This window comes from Polyergus mexicanus, unplaced genomic scaffold (genome assembly GCF_030449975.1).
Source record: "Polyergus mexicanus isolate NDT 795.1 unplaced genomic scaffold, iyPolMexi1.0 SCAF_12, whole genome shotgun sequence".
Classification (NCBI taxonomy): domain Eukaryota; kingdom Metazoa; phylum Arthropoda; class Insecta; order Hymenoptera; family Formicidae; genus Polyergus; species Polyergus mexicanus.
Window position 1 is genome coordinate 3699441 of NW_027223332.1, and position 9749 is coordinate 3709189.

The window sequence follows — 9749 nt, forward strand, 5'->3', positions numbered from 1 at the left end:
TGAAAAATACCGAAAGAAAAAAGCTAAGATATTACAATCAAACGCTAAGCTTTGAAAAATGAGACGAAATATTTTTATATTATTACTTTGTGACTTGCATTATTTTCATTTTATTATACACCAAATATATCATCCTTTTATAATTAAAAAAGTTTTTTTTTCTCATTTAGAATTAATGTATTACCACAATATTTCTTTTCTTTATTACTACATTTTCTATCTTGATATCTTTCGAATGTGACATATTTAATAATGTCAAGTAAGACAATAAAAAGTAATAGATAATTGATGTACATTAATCTCTCTTTGGCTCTCATTGTTGTATGAAATAAATAGTCGCATATAAGAGAAAGACAAAAAGAGAGAGAGAAAGAAAGAGAAAGAGAGAGAGAGAGAGAGAGAGAGAGAGAGAGAGAAATGGAATTAGATTAGAAATATAAGAAAGCGATGGAATTAAGGAGCATCGTGAAAAAAAAGATAAAAGAAGACGAGTAGAATTATCTACGGGGCCAAATTTTGATCATATAAAAAGAATACATATTTTGTTTTATACAACTGACCTAATTTTCTTTTGATTGGACCATTTCATCGTGTTCGTTGCTCCACGTTCTCTTTTTTTTGAATGGCCTCCTTCCGGACGATCCGAATTGTTGCGACTCTTATTTCGATGTCTTTGTTTGGCCGTCCGCACAGCATCCCGCATATATGTTTGAAATGCAGCCCACATTGATTTCTCAAAATTTTTGTTTTCGCAGATGGCATCTGCAAAACATTATAATTAAAATAGTGATATCATTTATATATAAATTTAATATTATGTATAATAGTATCATACTGTAAATAGCTTTTACTAAGCAAGTATTATATAATGACCGTTGGTTTTCCTCACGGCCAAACCAAGTGTAGGAGATCATCAGGGAATCTTGAAAAACTTCCTTCACACATAAACCAATACTTTCCTTGGCATTGAAACCGCCAATAAATATCAAATAATTCACCTGTAAAAAATATTGCATTTACATGCAAAATTACACACAAAAATATTTTTATTTACATGTATTTGCATCAAGTTTATTAAAATTATATATAAGATGAAATTATGTTTTGCATACCAATTTCATATATTCTTCGTCATTGACAGTTTCAAATTCTTCCACATTTGCCACTGACGATATTGGTAAAATAGCTGGCTCTTCGGGCACATGCCTTCGGCTATTGCTTTGCTGCATTAATATTTTGTCTAGCTTTTGATGGATTTTTCTGTAAAGAGCATATAATATGTATAAATAATATATATAATAATGTTAAGATATAAAATGACTGATATTTAAGCCGGAAGTACAGATGCTTAGGTGCATAATCATAATCATAAGCATAAGGAAATTGGTCCATTTTTTATGCATATACTTATGGATCAATCAATTTCCTTATACTTATGGTTGTGTTTATGCATAAGGCTGTGCTCTCGTCCTTAGTATATTTATGTATCTAATATGTTTAAAACTTACTGCATTTCCAAAGCTAGGTGATCTATTCTTCCATGTATTGCTCTGTAAACATTTATTAACATGTATATGAATATAACATACATATATTTCGATTATAAAAATTTCTTTGTTTAATCAATGTATACTCACTGAATGTCTGGTCTCATATCATAAAATTCTCCTGTTCCTGGAGCTCGTGATGATAATGGTGCAGGGCTTGGCAGGCGACGAATTTCAATCGGGCAGTTTGAAGTCTGTAACTGAGTATTATATGGTGTATTTAATCTGTTATCAATGTATTGTGGTTGTGTGTATGAGTAACGGACGCATGTGGTTCGTGTGTGAATGTTTGCGTTGTATGATGAAAGTTTTGTGCGTAGGATAATGATTGTGATTTATCATACATGAAAGGTGCTTGTGTTGTATGATTAGTAGTTAATGGTTGTGTGTAAGCTAATGAATGTGTTGTATCATTGGGACAGAATGCTTGTGTTGTATGATTGACAATTGATTGTGTATAAGTCAATAAATGTGTTGTGTCACTAGTGTGTTGTGTATTATTGGCACGTTTGGTGTGATCAATTAAAGGTGTGTAAGTAAGTGAATGATTAGAGTGAGCATGCATATCAATATCGGGGGAGAATTATTTTCTAATACTCCCCGTAACTCAGCAATATCGTCTTCTAATTGGCTGCTCTGTGGCTCCACGAATGTTCTTCTTTCTGAATCCGCCTCGTCCGAAGATGTCGTCTGATATTGTCGCGGTTTGATGACAGTCCGTTTGGGACGTTTCTCCATCTCTATATCCTTTCTTTCTGTAAATATATATCTATATATATATCTATATATACAGGGTGATTCAAAACAACCTTCTGTAAGATGGAAGTTACATTAAGAGCACCCGTTAACAAACATGCGGTTAGAACACCCGTTAGGTCTAAGATCCGTTCGAGTTCGAGATATGTCGGGCCGACAAGAGCGAATAGGGTCACGCCACGAGGCATATCGATAGATATCGAACTATGAGGGAGACGAGAAGTTGAGTATAAAACGGCGTAGCTCAGCGAACACAGGGAGAGATCTGGGAGAATCTGAAAGTAGTTGTCGAGTTAGTAAAACGTTAATAGCAAACTCTTATCGGTTCGGACTGTATTCTCTTACCAATAAATAAAGTATATTAATTAATCTTACACTTCTGTCCTTACAATGTCCAACCATATACTTGACACTATTCTAAGACGATTTTTTCTTTGCCAAAATTTTTTCCGAGGCTTAGTTTTTAAATTATAAGCCAAAATAGTTAACGAATTACGGGCCGCGTAACACAAGGCAGGCAGGAGCGGAGCAATTCACCGTCCCATACTGGTGATTACGTGAGGCGCTCGCTGCGATTAACTGTTTGCTACATGGGGTGTATGTGTGAGAGAGAACGTATACGCGTATACACACAAATACACATTCTCTCTTTCTCACTCACTGACTCTTACCTTGTATGTAGAGATTCGTTGCCCTTATACGATCAATAAGTAATATTTCCGTGTGATACAACGAGTAACTAGCAAACTTTTTTTCACTCACAAATTGTACCACTTATCGAACTTTTACGTATTAATCCACGCACTTTATCGATAAACTGAATTTATTAAAAAAAAAACGATGTTATTATACGTCATTATATTATCATATTTTATAGTTTTATGTTTTCGAAACTATCGAATTTACAATGTCGGAGGCTTTAGCCGATCACGGGATACATGATAGCGTCCGCGTCGATCACGCGTAATGTGATACATTCAGTTGTTCGGCAGCCGGCAGCCGGCATGCCGGCAACGCTAGTACCGATATAACTTGCTTGTGTCGTCGCGCAGTTTCCGCATCGAATAACGCGTTTCTTTCTTCGAGATATTTTAATAATTAATCGGTAGTAATCGGTAGATTGTGATTAACCGTTATAATAGTTAATAAATTCAATTTATCGATAAAGTGCGTAGATTAATTCGTAAAAGTTCGATAAGTGGTACAATTTATGAGTGAAAAAAGTTTGCTTGTTACTCGTTTTATCGTACGGAAGTATTACTTATTGAGTCGTATGAGGGCAACGAATTACTACATAAAACAGTGCTGGGATTTACTTGCACATTTCGGCCCGATTCCGTGACTCACGCCTATTGCCCCCCACTCACCGCTCGTGCGTTAGCAACGAGTCGCCAGATACGCGTAACTAAGGAACGCGACGCTTTGTCTCAGGAGCGTCCGTATATAAGAATGCCCAAATATAATAATAAGACAATACTTTTAATTCTAAGAATTTTCGCGCTGTATTTAGAAAAGTATTGTCTTATTATTATATTTGGGCATTCTTGCATATAAACGCTCCTGAGACGAAGCGTCGCGGTCCTTAGTTACGCATATCTGGCGACTCGTTGCTAACGCACGAGCGGTGAGTGGGGGGCAATAGGCGTGAGCTACGGAATCGGGTCGAAATGTGCAAGTAAATCCCAGCACTGACATAAAAGGTAAGAATCAGTGTGAGAGAGAGAGAGAGAGAGAGAGAGAGAGAGAGAGAGAGAAAGAGAGTGCGTGTGTGCGATCAGCTGTTTGCTATACGCGATGGATATAAAAGAGAAAGATAAAGAAGAGAGAAAGAGAGTGCGTGTGTGCGATCAGCTGTTTGCTACATACGATGGGTGTAAAAGAGACAGAGAGGGAGAAAGAGAGAGAGAGAGAGAGAGAGAGAGAGAGAGAGAGAGAGAGAGAGAGAGAGAGAGAGAGAGAATGTGTATGTGTGTGTATACGCGTATACGTTCTCTCTCACACATACACTCCATCGTATGTAGCAAACAGTTGATCGCAGCGAGCGCCTCACGTAATCACCAGCATCGGACGGTGAGTTGCGCCACCCCTGCCTGCCTCGCGTACGCGGCCCGTAATTCCTTAACTATTTTGGCTTATAATTTAAAAACTAAGCCTCGAAAAAAATTTTGGCAAAGGAAAAATCGTCTTAGAATAGTGTCAAGTATATGACATTGTAAGGGCAGAAGGTTGTTTTGAATCACCCTGTATACTGGGTGGCCCATTTTAATCCATCCAGTCGAATATCTCAAAAACCAAGCCCGGAAGAGAAAAATGTTTCAAACAAAAGTTGTTTGGTTTCGAGGGGGCCATAAGATGGTACCATTGGTTTGACCTTGGAGAATCATTTGAAGGTCATGTGAAGGTCAACTTTAAAATCTTAAATAGAAACCCCCATTTTGTATTTAGTATTCTTGTAGCTGACATCGAGAGCTTTCCAAAACACTATAATAAAGTATTTTTTTATTAAGTACTTTTTGAGTTATTTTATATTTTAATCTGACATATTTTGATATAAAAAATAAAATATTTCGTAAAATATTCAGTTTTTGATAATTTTACCGTAATACTTCTATGTACAGAATAATAAGACAAATTAATTAGTGCCAAAAAAACAAATAATTATTAAAAAAATACATTGAAATAATTTTCTTAAAAACAATTTTTTTTTATACTAATTGATTTGTCTCATTATTCTGTACATAGAAGTATTACGGTAAGATTATCAAAAACTAAATATTTTATGAGATATTTAATTTTTTATATCAAAATATGTCAGATTAAAATATAAAATAACTCAAAAAGTACTTAATAAAAAAATACTTTAGTATAGTGTTTTGGAAAGCTCTCGATGTCAGCTATAAGAATACTAAATAAAAAATGGGAGTTTCCATTTAAGATTTTAAAGTTGACCTTTACATGACCTTCAAATGATTTTCCAAGGTCAACCAATGGTATCATCTTATGGCCCCCTCGAAACCAAGCAACTTTTGTCTGAAACATTTTTCTCTTCCGGGCTTGGTTTTTGAGATATTCGACTGAATGGATTAAAATGGGCCACCCAGTATATGATATTAATTATAAAGTAAAATAAAAAAAGTATAGATTCAAATGAGTAGGATATTTAGGTTGGTTTCAAGCCTATTTAGTTCCATGAGTGCGAGAGAGAAGTCCGTGAGAGAGAAAAGGACAGAGATATGCCTAGAAAGAGATAGAATGACGACCACTGGGAGTTGGTGGGGCCGGGGGGGGGGGACAGGGGAGTACGTAGGGCGTGACGGGAAGCGTGGCCGGGGGGAAGGCGGGGCGAGAGGAGAGGGAGATCGGAGGGGCGCGTGACGTCACGGGGGAGCGGGTACGAGTCGACGAGATTGCCCGGGAGATGGCGCTCGAATCGATCGGGGGTCGCGGTTTCTCCCCGACTCGACCTTGACGCGACTCGTTCTTTAGGGACGCGCGCCGCTTCTAGCGCGCGATCCGCGAGCGGTCGCCGGGTGTCCGGCGTCGAGGGAGACGGAGGATCGTCGGAGGGCGGTCGAACGGAGAGAGGAGCGTTTTTTATCGCTTTTCTCTTTTCGCGGCGCGCGTTAACGGCGATACGAGCGTTTTTTATCGCTCGAGCGAGACGGTGGATCTTCGAAAGGTCGTGGAATAAAGAGATATCGTCGTTCTAGCGAGAGAGGAGGAGCGTTTTTATTGTTTCCTTTTACGATATTTTTAATATATTAATAATACAATATTTTATATATTAATAATGTGATAATACGAGTACGCGGATAAGCGTATCACGATTCCCCGAAGAGCAGAGCCTGCAGCTCGCAATCGATCAGATCGTTGCGGTCGAAGTTATCGCTCTCGCGTATCATCGTGGAATAAGCGTCGTATCGCGAGCGCCTGCCGCGATGTCGAGGAAACGAGTCAGCTTGTTATTCACATGCGCGGTTAAACGCATTGCTTAAAGATGCAACGATGCGGTTGACGCAAAGTTCCAGATTTAATATAGTTACGACGGTGCTCTTCGTTACGGCCAGACGAACCTTGGACGTTTCGAGATGGAGTATTCGGAGATTGTTGAGTTTGCCGAATCGTAGCGTCAACTGTCCGATGTATATCGGCGCCGGAGGGCGCGCCTCGTCGCGGTCGTCGGAGCGACAGAAGCGTGGATCGTAGATCGAGCAGTTTCTTCCACGTATCCGGCGTCAGCAAGATCTCCTTGCCGTGACAATCTCCGAGGACGATTTCCACGAAAGAGGGTCGGCTGACGTTAACGCTGACCTCTAGATGTTTGTACGCGGTTTTGGTCAAAGGATAGCGTCTTCCTAAGATTCTGAGCGGTCGCGCGATCGAGACGTCCGCGTCGCGTCTCGGCGTCCGATCGCGATCTCGTCTGAAAATAGACGCGGGGGCGATGAGAGAAACGGTGCTAGTGGATTATTAGTTCGAATAAACGGTTAATAGTCTTACCCCATGTCCTTTTTAGCTTTTTTAGCGTATTCCGCGCTATCTTCGCGATTTCGCTCGGTTAGCCTCGATCGATCGTCGAACGACTGTTGCTGCTGCGGTTGCCCCCCCATTGTCGCGTACATCGTCGCTCCTTCTTTCTCGCTCGTTGGCTTCGGCGTTCTCTGTCAATAATGAAACGCTTAACGGATGGACGGTCTTTATATACTCGCGTAGAGATCGCTTCTTCCTCTCTTATATTCTATTTTTAAAAAATGACGGAGGGGTCGTTCTGGTCGTTCTCTTCGTCGATCTTCTCTCTCTCGGTCACGTCGCCGAGACGATAGACGCGACTGAGGAGATCGCGCAATTGCCTTACCAGTCCGTCCGCAGGACACTCGATGCCGAGCGCGTGTAGATCGAAAGGACTCGCCAAGGTTACAATATTCGTGAATTGGTTGAAGGCGTAGAACTGACGTTTGGCGAAGAAATATAGATTACCGTCGATGTATCGGAAGGCCGACGTTATCGCGGACGGAATTCCGGGAAATATATCTTTTAACGGAGCGTGTCTAACGAATATTATGAGACACTCGTCGATCTCCGCGATGTTATCATCGTCGTAGATAGCGTAGGTTCGTCCCGTGTGCGTGTTTATCGATGCGTTGATCTTAACGTTTCGGGGAAGTCCGATATCGTGGAGATATCTCGGCCAACCCGATTTTAGCTTAAGGCTGGGATATTCCGCGAGGTAGATCGAATCGTCCGCGAATAGCACGAGATCGCCCGAGAGTCTTCGATACGCGGCGGATAGGCGCGTGAAATTCGCCGGAAGAAACGTCGCGTAATCCGTGAGCGTCATGGGTCTACCGTAGCGTCTCTCGATCACGTCGACCGACCACACGTTGCGGCGATTAGCTATGTACAATCGGCGATTCATTATCAGCGCGGCATCCACGCGCCGCAACGCTCAGAGATCCGTGCGCACTGGGTCAGTCGGCGCGACGCTCGTCGTCGAGGGCGCCGCGGTGGTCGCGGGAGTCGCCGTCGGATAGTTTTCATGGTCGTGAGATCCGTACAGATTCTGTATAGCGAGAACGTCCTCTATGCTTAGCTTAACCGGAAATTGATTCTCGATGTCGGGTATATACGGGAACATTATCGAGTCATTGCGCATGCTGTGCTGTAGACCCAACGCGTGGCCGATCTCGTGCGTTAGCGTTTGCAGCAGGTGATGCGTGTCGGGAGGATTCTTGTTTAGATATACGTGCCACGGTTCCGAATCGTCGACGTGTATCTCCGACGTGAAGTCGGTCGCTCCAGAAGGAAAGAACGCGTGAGCTAGAAGATCGCCGGGCAAACGCCGACGTTCCGACGATTCGCGTAAGTGTACGCGCCCGTTCGATACGATATCAGTATATCGGGGCGTAGCGGGTCGCGCGCGAAGGTTAGCGACGAGCGCCTCGATCTTCTTCGAGTCGAAGGGCGCGGCGGCCGTGGCGGCGATGAGCGTCGTCGCTAGAACGAGAAGAGCCGTCCTCGCGTTAGTCATCGCGCGGAGCGAGAAAAGACGCGGGAAACTATCGAGAGACGCCAGGCGCGATTGATTCGCGCGTTCCGCGAGACGCCTATTTTTATCGTCGACGAATTTGATGTATGTGGCGGGAGGGGGACATGCGTCGATGATTCGTTCGAGGGAGAGTCGCGATCCGCCTCGATTAGAGAAACGCGCTCCTTTCGACGAGCGAACATCGGTCGAGCGTTCGGAATGCGCGTTATCTAGCGGACGCTCGAGTTCCTCTCGCGGTTTTACTTTTTTATTATTTCTATTTTCATTATTCGTTTGTCCCCTAAGAAAGACACTCGACGAGCGATTAGAGAAACGTACCCGTTCCGGTGACGATAAACGTTCGCCGAATATCCGGGATGCGCGTTATCTAGCGCTCGAGTTCCTCTTATCGCGTAATTTTTTTATTATTTTTCTCTAAAACCTATTTTTATTATTTTCCTCTATAATCTATCTTTATTACTCGTTCGTCTCCGCTCGAGTCGAGCGATTAGAGGTGCAGTCGCGGAAAGAAGACGCGGCGCGATTGATAACTCGTACCGCGGCATCCGCGCGTCGATCCTTATAAACGCGAGATTGTTTCGAAAAGCGTCAAAGTATTCTCGCTCGCGAGATAGCGAAGTGACGAGACGACGAAACGCGAAACGGCGGGGTGCGAAGCAGCGAGAGTTAAAATCGGTCGCGAACTGTTCGATATGGAACGAATCGAGTAGATAATTAACGCGGCCGATTACATTAATGTAAACGATAAAGTCCTACGTTCTGGGAGACCTCGCCTCGGATCTGCGCGTGGAAGCGCAAGGTGTTATCGAGAACAGTCCGGATTCGTTTAGACTCGCCTTTCAGTTGGACGGAGACATAGATATCACGCGTTTAATGTAAGTATTCGATCGGGATTTTTTATAATACTTTTAATAATAAATTATAATCTTTTATTAGCGCGGGGGCTCGCCGACGCGACGTCGCGCGAGCCCCCGAGCGGTTTGAGTTTCGCGAGCGCGATTTCGTCGTCCCTGAATTAATCGGCCGGCTTCACGAGCGCGAGCGCGACTTCGCCATCTCTGAGTTAATCGACCGGCTTCACGAGCGCGAGCGCGACTTCGCCATCTCTGAGTTAATCGACCGGCTTCGCGAGCGCGACGCCGACGTTAGGCGAGTCGTCGCATTGCTGATCGACGAGGAGCCCGAATCGCGGTCGATCGGCAAGGAGCCCAAATCGCGACCGATCGGCGAGGAGCCCGAATCGCGGCCGATCGACGAGAAGCTCGAATCGCAGCCGATGGAGGACGAGGACGAACCGGCGACGGTCGACGAGGGTGAATCGCAGGCGGGTGTACGATTGGTGGGTTACGAGCCCGAATCGCAGCCGTTCGATGTAGTACTCTGCGTTGATACCACTGCTT

General features: G+C 43.3%; 1 pseudogene; it reads right to left on the reverse strand.

Annotated features, from left to right (window-relative positions):
- Positions 1-560: 560 nt before the first annotated feature.
- Positions 561-2285, reverse strand: LOC138938360 (uncharacterized; annotated as a pseudogene).
- Positions 2286-9749: the final 7464 nt, after the last annotated feature.